This window comes from Somniosus microcephalus, unplaced genomic scaffold (assembly GCF_052327205.1).
Source record: "Somniosus microcephalus isolate GS21.2 unplaced genomic scaffold, FLI_Smic_1.0 unresolved_chr5, whole genome shotgun sequence".
Classification (NCBI taxonomy): domain Eukaryota; kingdom Metazoa; phylum Chordata; class Chondrichthyes; order Squaliformes; family Somniosidae; genus Somniosus; species Somniosus microcephalus.
In genome coordinates, this window is record NW_028225183.1 from 2,406,038 (window position 1) to 2,422,741 (window position 16,704).

The window sequence follows — 16,704 nt, forward strand, 5'->3', positions numbered from 1 at the left end:
ATCAGTATGGGGAGAATTGTATTATGCAGCAAGGGCTCAGGCCTGCTGAATATCTTACTGCTTAGAACTGTTATCACGGCCCAACTCTCTCTCACTAAAGTCTTGCACACTTTGCTAACTTTCAAATGTTGCATTCTTCAAACTGGCGTTGAGTTGATTGATAGCCGTGCTGTGATAAGCTAAGTTTGTTAGGGGGGTGCAGCCTGCAAGAAAATACATGGAAGTTTGATAATAACCGTGACTGTTCTGACACTGTCAGCTGCAGTTAAATGTGGGCATGTACACGTTTAAATTGTCTCGTCCCAAATGTAATTTCCTGCTGACTTTGAAACAGCAGGCATTTTACTAAAGGCAAGGAAGTGCATTGTGTACCTGTTGAGGCATCAGCAGTGTTGAAATTGCAAAGGTTGATCAGGAGCAGACATTGCTTCGCGCGGGTGCATTGATTGGAGGCATTTCAAACAGCCTCAAAACGCACTGTTCCCTAATCGGGAATCGAACCCGGGCCGCGGCGGTGAAAGCGCCGAATCCTAACCACTAGACCACCAGGGAAGCTGCAAGAAACTGCCTGCCAGCAAGCAGAGCAACGCAGACTTTCGTCCTTGCTGCTTTGAAATTCAGATCACTTTAACGCCAGGCAAACTTTTCGTACAAGATGACATCTTTTAGACGAGAACACAAAGGACATGTTCACTAAGCCACAGCATCAAGTGCGGGAAGGCGTCCATTTGCCATATATTTCCTTCTATGCTTTTCTCAGAGACAGAGGCATAAAGTCAGAGAGAAGCCGTCGGGGAAGTGAAAACTGACATCATAATATCCACGACATTGTCGAGGAAATGGTTATGCAGTGCTTGAGACAAAGCAGCAAACACACACAAAATACCCGTATGTGCTCTCTTTGTGTGGGTATGTCTCAGATATCCATCTCAGTGTCATGCATTCATGGAGGCTGGCAGCACGGTGGGAGGCCATTCGGCCAATCGTGCCTGTGCTGTCTCTTTGAAAGAGCAGTCGTGCTTTCTCCCGCTGTTATCTCATTTTCTCTCTCCCTCCTCAGTGCCCCACACAACAGGCAAACAGAAGGAGAACACTCTACTAACGAGGAACTGGTGCAGGGAGTTGTTATAAATTTCGTCATGTACATATTTTAAAATTATTTTCGTTCATTTTGTTCTATTCAACTTTTCCCAGGGTCTTTTTAAGGAGCTGCCCAAAGGTTTAAAATTGGGGATGTTAAAAATTCTCCCCGTCGGGGAATTGAACCCCGGTCTCCCGCGTGACAGGCGGGGATACTCACCACTATACTAACGAGGAACTGAAAGGTGCCGAATCTGTCAGAGCAAAAATCGACCTGTGAACAGAGGGACAGAGGCAGAAGGGACAGAAATAAGAATAAGAACAGAAGGAATAGGAGCAGGAGTGGGCCATTCCGCCCCTCGAGCCTGCCCAGCCATTCAATAAGATCATGGCTGATCAGATCTTGTACTCAACGCCACTTTCCTGCCCGCTCCCCATAACCCTTGACTCCACTGCAGCTCAAATATATGTCTATCTCCACCTTGAATATATTCAGTGGCTCCACCTCCACAGCTCTCTGGGGTAGAGGATTCCAAAGATTCACGACATTCTGAGAGAACAAATTCCTCCTCATCTCCGTTTTAAATGGGCGACCGGATATCCTGGAGCTTTGCCCCCTAGTTGTAGATTCCCCCAGGAGGGGAAACATCCTCCCTGCATCTATCCTGTCAAGCACCCTCAGAATCCTATACAGAGAGAGACAGGGACAAAGAGGGAGACAAAGATAGACATACAGAGCGAGACAGTCAGTTTGACGTCTTGCAGAGTGGTCCGAGGGATAAGGAACTTCAGTTATGTTGAGAGTTTGTGATTGTTTTCCTCAGACGGTTAAGAGGAAATTTAATAAGAGGCTTTCAAAATTACAAGGGGATTTGATTGAGGTAATAAGGAGAAACGCTTGCCAGTCGCAGGTATGACGGTAACCAGAGGAGACCAATTGAAGATAGCAGAATCAGTATGGGGAGAATTGTATTACGCAGCAAGGGCTCAGGCCTACTGAATATCTTACTGCTTAGAAATGTTATCACGGCCCAACTCTCTCTCACTAAAGTCTTGCACACGTTGCTAACTTTCAAATGTTGCATTCTTCAAACTGGCGTTGAGTTGATTGATAGCCGTGCTGTGATAAGCTATGTTTGTTAGGGGGGTGCAGCCTGCAAGAAAATACATGGAAGTTTGATAATAACAGTGACTGTTCTGACACTGTCAGCTGCAGTTAAATGTGGGCATGTACACGTTTAAATTGTCTCGTCCCAAATGTAATTTCCTGCTGACTTTGAAACAGCAGGCATTTTACAAAAGGCAAGGAAGTGCATTGCGCACCTGTTGAGGCATCAGCAGCGTTGAAATTGCAAAGGTTGATCAGGAGCAGACATTGCTTCGCGCGGGTGCATTGATTGGAGGCATTTCAAACAGCCTCAAAACGCACTGTTCCCTAACCGGGAATCGAACCCGGGCCGCGGCGGTGAAAGCGCCGAATCCTAACCACTAGACCACCAGGGAAGCTGCAAGAAGCTGTAAGAAGCTGCCTGCCAACAAGCAGAGCAACGCAGACTTTCCTCCTTGCTGCTTTGAAATTCAGATCACTTTCACGCCAGGCAAACTTTTCGTACAAGATGACATCTTTTAGACGAGAACACAAAGGACATGTTCACTAAGCCACAGCATCAAGTGCGGGAAGGGGTCCATTTGCCATATATTTCCTTCTATGCTTTTCTCAGAGACAGAGGCATAAAGTCATAGAGAAGCCGTCGGGGAAGTGAAAACTGAACATCATAATATCCACGACATTGTCCAGGAAATGGTTATGCAGTGCTTGAGACAAAGCAGCAAACACACACAAAATACCCGTATGTGCTCTCTTTGTGTGGGTATGTCTCAGATATCCATCTCAGTGTCATGCATTCATGGAGGCTGGCAGCACGGTGGGAGGCCATTCGGCCAATCGTGCCTGTGCTGTCTCTTTGAAAGAGCAGTCGTGCTTTCTCCCGCTGTTATCTCATTTTCTCTCTCCCTCCTCAGTGCCCCACACAACAGGCAAACAGAAGGAGAACACTCTACTAACGAGGAACTGGTGCAGGGAGTTGTTATAAATTTCGTCATGTTCATATTTTAAAATTATTTTCGTTCATTTTGTTCTATTCAATTTTTCCCAGGGTCTTTTTAAGGAGCTGCCCAAAGGTTTAAAATTGGGGATGTTAAAAATTCTCCCCGTCGGGGAATTGAACCCCGGTCTCCCGCGTGACAGGCGGGGATACTCACCACTATACTAACGAGGAACTGAAAGGTGCCGAATCTGTCAAAGCAAAAATCGACCTTTGAACAGAGGGACAGAGGCAGAAGGGACAGAAATAAGAATAGAAGGAATAGGAGCAGGAGTGGGCCATTCGGCCCCTCGAACCTGCCCCGCCATTCAATAAGATCATGGCTGATCAGATCTTCTACTCAACGCCACTTTCCTGCCCGCTCCCCATAACCCTTGACTCCACTGCAGCGCAAATATATGTCTACCTCCACCTTGAATATATTCAGTGGCTCCGCCTCCACAGCTCTCTGGGGTAGAGGATTCCAAAGATTCACGACATTCTGAGAGAAGAAATTCCTCCTCATCTCCGTTTTAAATGGGCGACCGAATATCCTGGAGCTTTGCCCCCTAGTTGTAGATTCCCCCAGGAGGGGAAACATCCTCCCTGCATCTATCCTGTCAAGCACCCTCAGAATCCTATACAGAGAGAGACAGGGACAAAGAGGGAGACAAAGATAGACATACAGAGCGAGACACTCAGTTTGACGTCTTGCAGAGTGGTCCGAGGGATAAGGAACTTCAGTTATGTTGAGAGTTTGTGATTGTTTTCCTCAGACGGTTAAGAGGAAATTTAATAAGAGGCTTTCAAAATTACAAGGGGATTTGATTGAGGTAATAAGGAGAAACGCTTGCCAGTGGCAGGTATGACGGTAACCAGAGGAGACCAATTGAAGATAGCAGAATCAGTATGGGGAGAATTGTATTATGCAGCAAGGGCTCAGGCCTGCTGAATATCTTACTGCTTAGAACTGTTATCACGGCCCAACTCTCTCTCACTAAAGTCTTGCACACTTTGCTAACTTTCAAATGTTGCATTCTTCAAACTGGCGTTGAGTTGATTGATAGCCGTGCTGTGATAAGCTAAGTTTGTTAGGGGGGTGCAGCCTGCAAGAAAATACATGGAAGTTTGATAATAACCGTGACTGTTCTGACACTGTCAGCTGCAGTTAAATGTGGGCATGTACACGTTTAAATTGTCTCGTCCCAAATGTAATTTCCTGCTGACTTTGAAACAGCAGGCATTTTACAAAAGGCAAGGAAGTGCATTGTGTACCTGTTGAGGCATCAGCAGTGTTGAAATTGCAAAGGTTGATCAGGAGCAGACATTGCTTCGCGCGGGTGCATTGATTGGAGGCATTTCAAACAGCCTCAAAACGCACTGTTCCCTAATCGGGAATCGAACCCGGGCCGCGGCGGTGAAAGCGCCGAATCCTAACCACTAGACCACCAGGGAAGCTGCAAGAAACTGCCTGCCAGCAAGCAGAGCAACGCAGACTTTCGTCCTTGCTGCTTTGAAATTCAGATCACTTTAACGCCAGGCAAACTTTTCGTACAAGATGACATCTTTTAGACGAGAACACAAAGGACATGTTCACTAAGCCACAGCATCAAGTGCGGGAAGGCGTCCATTTGCCATATATTTCCTTCTATGCTTTTCTCAGAGACAGAGGCATAAAGTCAGAGAGAAGCCGTCGGGGAAGTGAAAACTGACATCATAATATCCACGACATTGTCGAGGAAATGGTTATGCAGTGCTTGAGACAAAGCAGCAAACACACACAAAATACCCGTATGTGCTCTCTTTGTGTGGGTATGTCTCAGATATCCATCTCAGTGTCATGCATTCATGGAGGCTGGCAGCACGGTGGGAGGCCATTCGGCCAATCGTGCCTGTGCTGTCTCTTTGAAAGAGCAGTCGTGCTTTCTCCCGCTGTTATCTCATTTTCTCTCTCCCTCCTCAGTGCCCCACACAACAGGCAAACAGAAGGAGAACACTCTACTAACGAGGAACTGGTGCAGGGAGTTGTTATAAATTTCGTCATGTACATATTTTAAAATTATTTTCGTTCATTTTGTTCTATTCAACTTTTCCCAGGGTCTTTTTAAGGAGCTGCCCAAAGGTTTAAAATTGGGGATGTTAAAAATTCTCCCCGTCGGGGAATTGAACCCCGGTCTCCCGCGTGACAGGCGGGGATACTCACCACTATACTAACGAGGAACTGAAAGGTGCCGAATCTGTCAGAGCAAAAATCGACCTGTGAACAGAGGGACAGAGGCAGAAGGGACAGAAATAAGAATAAGAACAGAAGGAATAGGAGCAGGAGTGGGCCATTCGGCCCCTCGAGCCTGCCCCGCCATTCAATAAGATCATGGCTGATCAGATCTTGTACTCAACGCCACTTTCCTGCCCGCTCCCCATAACCCTTGACTCCACTGCAGCTCAAATATATGTCTATCTCCACCTTGAATATATTCAGTGGCTCCACCTCCACAGCTCTCTGGGGTAGAGGATTCCAAAGATTCACGACATTCTGAGAGAACAAATTCCTCCTCATCTCCGTTTTAAATGGGCGACCGGATATCCTGGAGCTTTGCCCCCTAGTTGTAGATTCCCCCAGGAGGGGAAACATCCTCCCTGCATCTATCCTGTCAAGCACCCTCAGAATCCTATACAGAGAGAGACAGGGACAAAGAGGGAGACAAAGATAGACATACAGAGCGAGACAGTCAGTTTGACGTCTTGCAGAGTGGTCCGAGGGATAAGGAACTTCAGTTATGTTGAGAGTTTGTGATTGTTTTCCTCAGACGGTTAAGAGGAAATTTAATAAGAGGCTTTCAAAATTACAAGGGGATTTGATTGAGGTAATAAGGAGAAACGCTTGCCAGTGGCAGGTATGACGGTAACCAGAGGAGACCAATTGAAGATAGCAGAATCAGTATGGGGAGAATTGTATTACGCAGCAAGGGCTCAGGCCTACTGAATATCTTACTGCTTAGAAATGTTATCACGGCCCAACTCTCTCTCACTAAAGTCTTGCACACGTTGCTAACTTTCAAATGTTGCATTCTTCAAACTGGCGTTGAGTTGATTGATAGCCGTGCTGTGATAAGCTATGTTTGTTAGGGGGGTGCAGCCTGCAAGAAAATACATGGAAGTTTGATAATAACAGTGACTGTTCTGACACTGTCAGCTGCAGTTAAATGTGGGCATGTACACGTTTAAATTGTCTCGTCCCAAATGTAATTTCCTGCTGACTTTGAAACAGCAGGCATTTTACAAAAGGCAAGGAAGTGCATTGCGCACCTGTTGAGGCATCAGCAGCGTTGAAATTGCAAAGGTTGATCAGGAGCAGACATTGCTTCGCGCGGGTGCATTGATTGGAGGCATTTCAAACAGCCTCAAAACGCACTGTTCCCTAACCGGGAATCGAACCCGGGCCGCGGCGGTGAAAGCGCCGAATCCTAACCACTAGACCACCAGGGAAGCTGCAAGAAGCTGTAAGAAGCTGCCTGCCAACAAGCAGAGCAACGCAGACTTTCCTCCTTGCTGCTTTGAAATTCAGATCACTTTCACGCCAGGCAAACTTTTCGTACAAGATGACATCTTTTAGACGAGAACACAAAGGACATGTTCACTAAGCCACAGCATCAAGTGCGGGAAGGGGTCCATTTGCCATATATTACCTTCTATGCTTTTCTCAGAGACAGAGGCATAAAGTCAGAGAGAAGCCGTCGGGGAAGTGAAAACTGAACATCATAATATCCACGACATTGTCCAGGAAATGGTTATGCAGTGCTTGAGACAAAGCAGCAAACACACACAAAATACCCGTATGTGCTCTCTTTGTGTGGGTATGTCTCAGATATCCATCTCAGTGTCATGCATTCATGGAGGCTGGCAGCACGGTGGGAGGCCATTCGGCCAATCGTGCCTGTGCTGTCTCTTTGAAAGAGCAGTCGTGCTTTCTCCCGCTGTTATCTCATTTTCTCTCTCCCTCCTCAGAGCCCCACACAACAGGCAAACAGAAGGAGAACACTCTACTAACGAGGAACTGGTGCAGGGAGTTGTTATAAATTTCGTCATGTTCATATTTTAAAATTATTTTCGTTCATTTTGTTCTATTCAACTTTTCCCAGGGTCTTTTTAAGGAGCTGCCCAAAGGTTTAAAATTGGGGATGTTAAAAATTCTCCCCGTCGGGGAATTGAACCCCGGTCTCCCGCGTGACAGGCGGGGGTACTCACCACTATACTAACGAGGAACTGAAAGGTGCCGACTCTGTCAGAGCAAAAATCGACCTGTGAACAGAGGGACAGAGGCAGAAGGGACAGAAATAAGAATAAGAACAGAAGGAATAGGAGCAGGAGTGGGCCATTCGGCCCCTCGAGCCTGCCCCGCCATTCAATAAGATCATGGCTGATCAGATCTTGTACTCAACGCCACTTTCCTGCCCGCTCCCCATAACCCTTGACTCCACTGCAGCTCAAATATATGTCTATCTCCACCTTGAATATATTCAGTGGCTCCGCCTCCACAGCTCTCTGGGGTAGAGGATTCCAAAGATTCACGACATTCTGAGAGAACAAATTCCTCCTCATCTCCGTTTTAAATGGGCGACCGGATATCCTGGAGCTTTGCCCCCTAGTTGTAGATTCCCCCAGGAGGGGAAACATCCTCCCTGCATCTATCCTGTCAAGCACCCTCAGAATCCTATACAGAGAGAGACAGGGACAAAGAGGGAGACAAAGATAGACATACAGAGCGAGACAGTCAGTTTGACGTCTTGCAGAGTGGTCCGAGGGATAAGGAACTTCAGTTATTTTGAGAGTTTGTGATTGTTTTCCTCAGACGGTTAAGAGGAAATTTAATAAGAGGCTTTCAAAATTACAAGGGGATTTGATTGAGGTAATAAGGAGAAACGCTTGCCAGTGGCAGGTATGACGGGAACCAGAGGAGACCAATTGAAGATAGCAGAATCAGTATGGGGAGAATTGTATTATGCAGCAAGGGCTCAGGCCTACTGAATATCTTACTGCTTAGAAATGTTATCACGGCCCAACTCTCTCTCACTAAAGTCTTGCACACGTTGCTAACTTTCAAATGTTGCATTCTTCAAACTGGCGTTGAGTTGATTGATAGCCGTGCTGTGATAAGCTATGTTTGTTAGGGGGGTGCAGCCTGCAAGAAAATACATGGAAGTTTGATAATAACAGTGACTGTTCTGACACTGTCAGCTGCAGTTAAATGTGGGCATGTACACGTTTAAATTGTCTCGTCCCAAATGTAATTTCCTGCTGACTTTGAAACAGCAGGCATTTTACAGAAGGCAAGGAAGTGCATTGTGTACCTGTTGAGGCAGCAGCAGTGTTGAAATTGCAAAGGTTGATCAGGAGCAAACATTGCTTCGCGCCGGTGCATTGATTGGAGGCATTTGAAACAGCCTCAAAACGCACTGTTCCCTAATCCGGGAATCGAACCCGGGCCGCGGCGGTGAAAGCGCCGAATTCTAACCACTAGACCACCAGGTAAGCTGCAGGAAGCTCCAAGAAGCTGCCTGCCAGCAAGCAGAGCAACGCAGACTTTCCTCCTTGCTGCTTTGAAATTCAGATCACTTTCACGCCAGGCAATCTTTTCGTACAAGATGACATCTTTTAGACGAGAACACAAAGGACATGTTCACTAAGCCACAGCATCAAGTGCGGGAAGGGGTCCATTTGCCATATATTTCCTTCTATGCTTTTCTCAGAGACAGAGGCATAAAGTCAGAGAGAAGCCGTCGGGGAAGTGAAAACTGAACATCATAATATCCACGACATTGTCCAGGAATTGGTTATGCAGTGCTTGAGACAAAGCAGCAAACACACACAAAATACCCGTATGTGCTCTCTTTGTGTGGGTATGTCTCAGATATCCATCTCAGTGTCATGCATTCATGGAGGCTGGCAGCACGGTGGGAGGCCATTCGGCCAATCGTGCCTGTGCTGTCTCTTTGATAGAGCAGTCGTGCTTTCTCCCGCTGTTATCTCATTTTCTCTCTCCCTCCTCAGTGCCCCACACAACAGGCAAACAGAAGGAGAACACTCTACTAACGAGGAACTGGTGCAGGGAGTTGTTATAAATTTCGTCATGTTCATATTTTAAAATTATTTTCGTTCATTTTGTTCTATTCAACTTTTCCCAGGGTCTTTTTAAGGAGCTGCCCAAAGGTTTAAAATTGGGGATGTTAAAAATTCTCCCCGTCGGGGAATTGAACCCCGGTCTCCCGCGTGACAGGCGGGGATACTCACCACTATACTAACGAGGAACTGAAAAGTGCCGAATCTGTCAGAGCAGAAATCGACCTGTGAACAGAGGGACAGAGGCAGAAGGGACAGAAATAAGAATAAGAACAGAAGGAATAGGAGCAGGAGTGGGCCATTCGGCCCCTCGAGCCTGCCCCGCCATTCAATAAGATCATGGCTGAACAGATCTTCTACTCAACGCCACTTTCCTGCCCGCTCCCCATAACCCTTGACTCCACTGCAGCTCAAATATATGTCTGTCTCCACCTTGAATATATTCAATGACTCCGCCTCCACCGCTCTCTGGGGTAGAGGATTCCAAAGATTCACGACATTCTGAGAGAAGAAATTCCTCCTCATCTCCGTTTTAAATGGGCGACCGGATATCCTGGAGCTTTGCCCCCTAGTTGTAGATTCCCCCAGGAGGGGAAACATCCTCCCTGCATCTATCCTGTCAAGCACCCTCAGAATCCTATACAGAGAGAGACAGGGACAAAGAGGGAGACAAAGATAGACATACAGAGCGAGACAGTCAGTTTGACGTCTTGCAGAGTGGTCCGAGGGATAAGGAACTTCAGTTATGTTGAGAGTTTGTGATTGTTTTCCTCAGACGGTTAAGAGGAAATTTAATAAGAGGCTTTCAAAATTACAAGGGGATTTGATTGAGGTAATAAGGAGAAACGCTTGCCAGTGGCAGGTATGACGGTAACCAGAGGAGACCAATTGAAGATAGCAGAATCAGTATGGGGAGAATTGTATTACCCAGCAAGGGCTCAGGCCTACTGAATATCTTACTGCTTAGAAATGTTATCACGGCCCAACTCTCTCTCACTAAAGTCTTGCACACGTTGCTAACTTTCAAATGTTGCATTCTTCAAACTGGCGTTGAGTTGATTGATAGCCGTGCTGTGATAAGCTAAATTTGTTAGGGGGGTGCAGCCTGCAAGAAAATACATGGAAGTTTGATAATAACCGTGACTGTTCTGACACTGTCAGCTGCAGTTAAATGTGGGCATGTACACGTTTAAATTGTCTCGTCCCAAATGTAATTTCCTGCTGACTTTGAAACAGCAGGCATTTTACAAAAGGCAAGAAAGTGCATTGTGTACCTGTTGAGGCATCAGCAGTGTTGAAATTGCAAAGGTTGATCAGGAGCAGAAATTGCTTCGCGCGGGTGCATTGATTGGAGGCATTTCAAACAGCCTCAAAACGCACTGTTTCCTAACCGGGAATCGAACCCGGGCCGCGGCGGTGAAAGCGCCGAATCCTAACCACTAGACCACCAGGGAAGCTGCAATAAGTTGCAAGAAGCTGCCTGCCAGCAAGCAGAGCAACGCAGACTTTCCTCCTTGCTGCTTTGAAATTCAGATCACGTTCACGCCAGGCAAACTTTTCGTTCAAGATGACATCTTTTAGACGAGAACACAAAGGACATGTTCACGAAGCCACAGGCGTCCATTTGCCATATATTTCCTTCTATGCTTTTCTCAGAGTCAGAGGCATAAAGTCAGAGAGAAGCCGTCGGGGAATTGAAAACTGAACATGATAATATCCACGACATTGTAGAGGAAATGGTTATGCAGTGCTTGAAACAAAGCAGCAAACACACACAAAATACCCGTATGTGCTCTCTTTGTGTGGGTATGTCTCAGATATCCATCTCAGTGTCATGCATTCATGGAGGCTGGCAGCACGGTGGGAGGCCATTCGGCCAATCGTGCCTGTGCTGTCTCTTTGAAAGAGCAGTCGTGCTTTCTCCCGCTGTTATCTCATTTTCAGTCTCCCTCCTCAGTGCCCCACACAAAAGGCAATCAGAAGGAGAACACGCTACTAGCGAGGAACTGGTGCTGGGAGTTGTTATACAGTTCTTCATATGCCAGTTTCTATTTTAAAATTATTGTAGTTCACTTTGTTCTATTCAACTTTTCCCAGGGTCATTTTAAGCAGCTGCCTGAAGGTTTAAAATTGGGAATGTTAAAAATCCTCCCCGTCGGGGAATTGAACCCCGTTCCCCCGCGTGACAGACTCAGTTTGACGTCTTGCAGAGTGGTCCGAGGGATAACGGACTTCAGTTATGTTGAGAGTCTGGGATTGTTTTCCTGCGACGGTTAGGAGGAAATTTAATATGGGGGAATTGTTATACAGTTCTTCTTATGCCAGTACATATTTTAAATTATTTTAGTTCATTTTGTCCTGTTCAACTTCTCCCAGGAGCATTTTAAGGAGCTGCCCAAAGGATTAAATTTGGGGGATGAACCGCTGTCTCCACATTACAGGCAGGGATACTCACCGCTATACTAACGAGGAACTAAAACATACCGAATCTGTCAGAGCAAAAATCGACCTGTGAACAGAGGGACAAGAGGCAGAAGGGACAGAGATAAGAATAAGAACAGAAGAAATTGTAGCAGGGGTGTGCCATTCGCCTCGTCGCGCCTGCCACGCCATTCAATAATGTCATGGCTGATCAGATCTTCGAATCAACGCCACTTTTCCGCCCACTCCACAAAACCCGTGACTCCACTGTATCTCAAGCATATGTCTGTCTCCGCCTTGATTATATTCAATGACTCCGCCTGCACAGCTCTCTGGGGTAGAGGATTCCAAAGTTTCGCTACACTCTGAGAGAAGATATTCCTCCTCATCTCTGTTTTAATTGGGCGACCACTGATTCTGAGCTCTGCCCCCAAGTTATCGATTCCCCCAGGAGGAGAAATATCCTCCCTGCATCTATCCTGTCAAGCATCCTCAGAATCCTATACAGAGAGAGACAGGAGCAAAGAGGTAGACAAAAATAGACATACAGAGCGAGACCCTCAGTTTGACGTCTTGCTGATTGGCCCGAGATTTAAGGGACTTTAGTTATGTTGCGAGTCTGGGATTGTTTTCCTCAGAAGTTAAGAGGAAATTTAATAAGGGGCCTTCAAAATTATAAGGGGATCAGATAGAGGCAATAAGGAGAAACGCTTGCCAGTGGCAGGAGTGACGGTAACCAGAGGACACCGATTGAAGATAACCAGCAAAATAATCAGTATGGGGAGAATTGGCTTACGCAGCAAGGGCTCAGGCGTAATGTTTTTCTTACTGCTCAGGTTAAGTTATCATGACAGGCGGGGATACTCACCGCTATGCTAACGAGGAACTGAAAGATGCAGAATCTGTCAGAGCAATAATCGACCTGGGAACAGAGGGACAAAGTGGCAGAAGGGACAGAAATAAAAATAAGTACAGAAGAAATTGGAGCAGGAGTATCCCATTCGGACACTCCAGCATGCCCCGCCATTCAATAAGATCATGGCTGATCAGATCTTCGGCTCAACGTCCGCACCCCATAACCCTTGACTCCCTCAACATTGGCTAACAAGGGAAATTAATGATAGCATAAGTTCCAAGGAGAGGACATATCAATTGGACAGATAAAGCAGCAAACAAAAGAACGTAAGAAATAGGAGCAGGAGTAGGCTAATCGGCCCCTCGAGCCTGCTCCAGCATTCAATAGATCATGGCTGATCTGATCCTAACCTCAAATCTACTATTACTCTACATCCCTCCCGAACCCATGTGATCTCCTGGGAGAGGCGAAAAACCTGATAAAAAACCCAATGGCCAATTTGGGAGATAAAAATCTGGGAAATTCCTCTCCGACCCATCTGGGCGATCGCAACTCGTCCAGGAGATCACTGTCCCTATATTTTCTACAGTACTTACATTCTGTAAAAGTTGATTTCCACCCCAGCCAGGAACAGGAATAGAACCATCTCCTGCAATCTAACACATAATTAGAACATAAGAAGTAGGAGCAGAACCAGGCTACATGGCCACTGAGCCCGCTCCTTTACCCACAGGGCCATGACCGTTCCGAACATAGACTCATGTTCAATTTCCTGCCGGCTCCCCGTAACACCTCATTCCCGTTAATTCTAAGAAACTGTCTATTTCTGTTTTAAATTTATTTAAATATGTAGCTTCCACAGCTTTCTGGGGCAGCAAATTCCACAGACCTACTACCCTCTGATTGAAGAAGTTTCTCCTCATCTCAGTTTGAAAGAGCAGCCCCTTAGTCTAAGATTATGCCCCCTAGTTCTAGTTTCAGCCATCATTGGGAACATCCTCACCACATCCACCCGATCAAGCCCCTTCACAATCTTATATATTTCAATAAGATCGCCTCTCATTCTTCTGAACTCCATTGAGTAGTGTCCCAATCTACTCAACCTCTCTCATATGACCAGCCCCTGATCCCTGGGATTAACCGAGTGAACCTTCTTTGTACTGACTCGAGAGCAAGTATGTATTTTCTTAAGTATGGACAACAAAACAGTATGCAGTATTCCAGGTGCGGGCTCACCAATACCTTGTACAACTGTAACAATACCTCCCTGTTTTTATATTCTGTCCCCCAAGCAATAAAAGCCAACATTCCATTGGCCTTCTTGATCACTTGCTACACCTGCATACTAACTTTTTGTGTTTCGTGCACCAGGACCCCCAGATCCCTTTGTATTACAGTACTTTCCAGTTTCTTGCCATTAAGATAATAACTTGCTCTATGATTTTTTTCTGCCAAAGTGCATAACCTCACACTTTCCAGGATTGTATTCCATCTGGCAAATCGCTGCCCACTAACGTAGCCTGTCTATCTCCCTTTGCAGGTTTTTTATGTCCTCCTCATTCACTACTTTCCTTCCCATCTTTGTATCATCTGCAAACTTTGATATGTTACACTCGGTCCCCTCCTCCAAATCATTAATATAGATTGCAAAGTGTTGGGGACCCAGCACTGGCCCCTGCGGGACACCAATAGTTACTGATTGCCAGTCTGAGAACGAACCATTTATCCTAACTCTCTACTTTCTGTTAGATAGCCAATCCTGCACCCATGCCAGAATATTACCCCTAATCCCATGATTTTTTATCTTGAGTAATAATCTTTTGTGTGGCACCTTGTCAAATGCCTTTTGGAAGTCTAAATACAATACATCCACTGGTCCCCCTTTATCCACCCTGTATGTTAGTTCCTCAAAGTACACAAGCAAATTTGTCAAACATGACTTCCCCTTCATAAAACCATGCTGACTTTGTCCTATTAAATTATGTTTATCCAAATGTCCCGTTACTGTCTCCTTAATAATGGACTCTAAAATTTTACAAACCACAGATATTAGGCTAACAGGTCTGTAGTTTTCAGCCTTCTGCCTACTACCTTTTTTAAATAAGTGTGTTGCATTAGCAGTTTTCCAATCTGCTGGGACCTTTGCTGAGTCCAGGGAGTTTTGGAAAATTATTACCAATGCATCCACAATCCCTACCGCCACTTCCCTCAAGACCCTAGGATGTAAACCATCAGGTCCAGGGGATTTATCCGCCTTGAGTCCCATTATTTTACCAAGTACCACTTCCTTAGTGATTTTAATCGTATTTAGCTTCTCCTCCCCCCCCCTAGAGCCCACTGTTTGTCCAGTGTTGGGATATTCTTAGTGTCCTCCGCCGTAAAGACTGATACAAAATAATTGTTCAGCTTTTTTGCCATATCCATGTTTCCCAGCATTAATTTCCCAGTCTCATTCTCTAAGGGACCAACATTTACATTAGCCACCCTTTTTCTTTTTATATAACTATAGAAAATTTTGCTATCTGACGATTGGGAGCAGTTTCCCAGACTGATACCTGGGATGGCAGGAATGATGTATGAGGAGAGGTTGTGTCGACTGGGCTTTTACTCGCTGGAGTTTAGAAGAATGAGAGGGGGTCTCATTGAAACTTATAATATTCTAACAGGACTAGACAGACTAGATGCAGGAAGGATGTTCCAGATGGCCAGCGAGTCCAGACCCAGGTGTCAGAGTTTAAGGATAAGGGGTAAGCCACAGTATGGTGAACCTGTGGAATTCTCTACACCAGAAGGCAGTGGAGGCAAATTCATTAAATATGTTCAAGTAGGAGTTAGATCTATTTCTTCAGGCCAATGGGATCAAGGGATATGGGGAGAAGGCAGGGACAGGGTACTGAATTTGGATGATCAGCCATGATTTCATTGAATGGTGGAGCAGGCTCGAGGGGCTGAATGGCCGACTCCTGCTCCTATCTTCTATGTTTCTATCTTTCTATGTTTAGGATCCAGCAAAGGAGGACAAAGGTATTAATTAAGAGGGGGAATATAGAGTATGAGAGTAAGCTATCAGGGAACATAAAAACTGACAGTAAAAGCATCTATAGATATGTGAATAGAAAGAGATTGTTAAAGTGAAGCGCAGGTCCCTTGCATTCAGAAACAGGGGAATTTATAATGGGGAACAAAGACATGGCAGACAAATTAAATCCATAATTTGGTTCTGTCTTCACAAAGGAGGACACGAATAAACTCCCAGAGATGTCGGGGAACATAAGGTTTAATGAAAGGGAGGAACTGAATGAAATCAGTATTTGTAGGGAAATGGTGTTAGGGAAATTGACGGGATTGAGGGCCGATAAATCCTCAGCGCCTGATAATCTACATCCTAGGGTACTTAAGGAAGTGGCCCTAGAAAGAATAGATGCAATGCTGGTCATCTTCCAAAATTCTATAAATTCTGGAAAAATTCCCATGGATTGGAGGGAAGGTAATGTAACACCACTATTTAAAAAAGGTGGTAGAGCAAAAACGGGGCATTATAGGCCGGTAAGCATGACATCGGTAGTGGGGAAAATGCTATTGTCCATTATAAAAGATGTAATAGCACAGCACTTGGAAAACAATGACAGGATCGGACAAAGTCAAAAGCAAAATGCTGCAGATGCTGGAAATCCGAAATAACAACAGGAAATGCTGGAAAAGCTCAGCAGGCCAGGCAACATCCGCGGAGAGAAAATAGTGTCAACGTTTCGGGTCTATTTTCAACGTAGACTCTATTTTCTCTCCAAGGATGTTGCCTGGCCTGCTGATTTTTCCAGCATTTTCTGTTGTTATGTTGGACAAAGTCAAAATGGATTTACACAAGGTAAATCGTGCTTGACTAATCTACTGGAATTATTTGAAGATGTAACTGGTAGAATAGAAAAGGGAGAACAAGTGGATGTGGTGTATTTGGAATTTCAGAAGGCCTTCGAAAAGGTCCTGCATAAGAGACTAGCATGCAAAGTTAAAGCACATGGGATTGGGGGTAATGTACTGACTTGGATAGAAAACTGGTTGGCAGACAGGAAGCAAAGATTTAGAATAAATGGGTCTTTTTCCGAGTTGACGGCACTGACTAGTGGGGTAGCAGAGGGATCGGGGCTA

General features: G+C 45.5%; 8 non-coding genes across 8 annotated transcripts; all 8 read right to left on the minus strand.

Moving 5' to 3' along the window:
- Positions 1 to 1,245: 1,245 nt before the first annotated feature.
- On the minus strand, positions 1,246 to 1,317 carry trnad-guc (transfer RNA aspartic acid (anticodon GUC)). The gene has a single exon. It is a non-coding gene; the product is annotated as a tRNA-Asp (tRNA).
- Positions 1,318 to 2,511: 1,194 nt separating this feature from the next.
- trnae-uuc (transfer RNA glutamic acid (anticodon UUC)) lies at positions 2,512 to 2,583 on the minus strand. Its single transcript has one exon. It is a non-coding gene; the product is annotated as a tRNA-Glu (tRNA).
- Positions 2,584 to 3,287: 704 nt separating this feature from the next.
- On the minus strand, positions 3,288 to 3,359 carry trnad-guc (transfer RNA aspartic acid (anticodon GUC)). The gene has a single exon. It is a non-coding gene; the product is annotated as a tRNA-Asp (tRNA).
- Positions 3,360 to 5,312: 1,953 nt separating this feature from the next.
- Positions 5,313 to 5,384, minus strand: trnad-guc (transfer RNA aspartic acid (anticodon GUC)). The gene has a single exon. It is a non-coding gene; the product is annotated as a tRNA-Asp (tRNA).
- A 1,194-nt stretch (positions 5,385 to 6,578) lies between these two features.
- On the minus strand, positions 6,579 to 6,650 carry trnae-uuc (transfer RNA glutamic acid (anticodon UUC)). Its single transcript has one exon. It is a non-coding gene; the product is annotated as a tRNA-Glu (tRNA).
- A 704-nt stretch (positions 6,651 to 7,354) lies between these two features.
- On the minus strand, positions 7,355 to 7,426 carry trnad-guc (transfer RNA aspartic acid (anticodon GUC)). Its single transcript has one exon. It is a non-coding gene; the product is annotated as a tRNA-Asp (tRNA).
- Positions 7,427 to 9,397: 1,971 nt separating this feature from the next.
- Positions 9,398 to 9,469, minus strand: trnad-guc (transfer RNA aspartic acid (anticodon GUC)). Its single transcript has one exon. It is a non-coding gene; the product is annotated as a tRNA-Asp (tRNA).
- A 1,194-nt stretch (positions 9,470 to 10,663) lies between these two features.
- Positions 10,664 to 10,735, minus strand: trnae-uuc (transfer RNA glutamic acid (anticodon UUC)). Its single transcript has one exon. It is a non-coding gene; the product is annotated as a tRNA-Glu (tRNA).
- Between the last annotated feature and the right edge of the window lie 5,969 nt (positions 10,736 to 16,704).